Source organism: Bison bison, unplaced genomic scaffold (assembly GCF_000754665.1).
Source record: "Bison bison bison isolate TAMUID 2011002044 unplaced genomic scaffold, Bison_UMD1.0 scf7180017864361, whole genome shotgun sequence".
In the NCBI taxonomy this organism is placed as follows: Eukaryota; Metazoa; Chordata; class Mammalia; order Artiodactyla; family Bovidae; genus Bison; species Bison bison.
The window spans coordinates 2362088-2363710 of record NW_011494933.1 but is presented as its reverse complement, the minus strand read 5'-3'; positions in this window follow the sequence as shown (position 1 = coordinate 2363710).

Here is a 1623-nt window from a genome sequence, read left to right as displayed (position 1 = left end):
TGAGCAGAGGACCTGAATGGATATTTCTCTAAAAAGGATATACAGATGGCCTATAGACACATGAAAAGCTGTTCAAAATCGCTAGTTATTAGAGAAATGTAAATTAAAACTACAATCAGATATCACTTCACACTGATCAGAATGGTTATCATCAAAAAATCCACAAAACCCAAATGCTGGAGAGGGTATGGAGAGAAGAGAACCCTCCTGCACTGTTGGTGGGAATGTAACTTAGTACAGCACTATCAGATTTGGAGAAGGAAATGGCAACCCACCCCAGTAGTCTTGCCTGGAGAATTCCATGGACAGAGGAGCCTGGCAGGCCATGGTCCATAGGGTCGCAGAGAGTCAGACACGACTGAAGCGACTAAGCACACACATGGAGAATAGTATGGAGACTGCTTACAAAACCAAAAATAGAGCTTCCATATGACCCTCCAACCCCACTCCTGTGCATACACCCAGCAAACAACTTGGACCCAAAAGATACATGCACCCCAATGTTCATTGCAACACTGTTTACAATGGCCAAGATATGGAAACAATCTAAATATCCATCGACAGAGGAATGGATAAAGAAGGTATGGTATATACATATATACTGGAATATTACTCAGCCATTAAAAACAATGAAATAAGGCCATTTGCAGCAACATGGATGGACTTAGAGAGTGTCATACTGAGCGAAGCAAGTCAGAGAATGAGAAACATCATATGCCATCCCTTGTCTATGGAATCTAAAAGAAATGATACAAAGGAACTTACAAAACAGAAAGAGACTTACAGACTTAGAAAACGAGCTCATGGTTGCCAGAGGGGAAGGTATAGTTAAAGGCTTTGGGAAGATCATGTCCACACTGCTATATTTAAAATGGATAACCAACAAAAACCTATTGTATAGCACATGGAACTCTGCTTAATGTTATGTGCCAGCATTGATGGGAGGGGAGTGTGGTGGGGAATGCATATATGTATGGCTGAGTCCCTTCACAGTTCACCTAAAACTATCACAACATTGTTAATTAGCTATACCCCGACACAAAATGCTTTTGGTGCTAAAAATAAATAAATAAGAATAATTTAAAAAAGAATTGCACTGAAAATATTTTAAGACAAAAAGAGAGATTAAAAATTAGGGCTTTCTTGGTGCTACAGTGGATAAGAATCTGCCTGCCAATGCAGAAGACATGACTCCAGTCCCTCATTTGGGAAGATCGCATATACTATGGAGTAACTAAGTCAATGCAATACAACTACTGAGCCATCGCTCTAAAGAAAGGGAGTTGCATCTACTGAAACCCACATATCCTAGAACCCATCCTCCACAACAAGAGAAGCCACCACAAAGAAAAGCCTGTGCATCTCAACGTGACAGCTGCCCCTGCTCACTGCACTAGGGAAAAGCCATGTAGCAACAAAGACTTAGCATAACCATAAATAAAATTATATAAAAAAATTAATGTTGGGTAACATTTCATGCTCCAAGCCAGGCTTCAGCAATACGTGAACTGTGAACTTCCAGGTGTTCAAGCTGCTTTTAGAAAAGGCAGAGGAACCAGAGATCAAATTGCCAACATCCACTGGATCATGGAAAAAGCAAGAGAGTTCCAGAAAAACATCGAT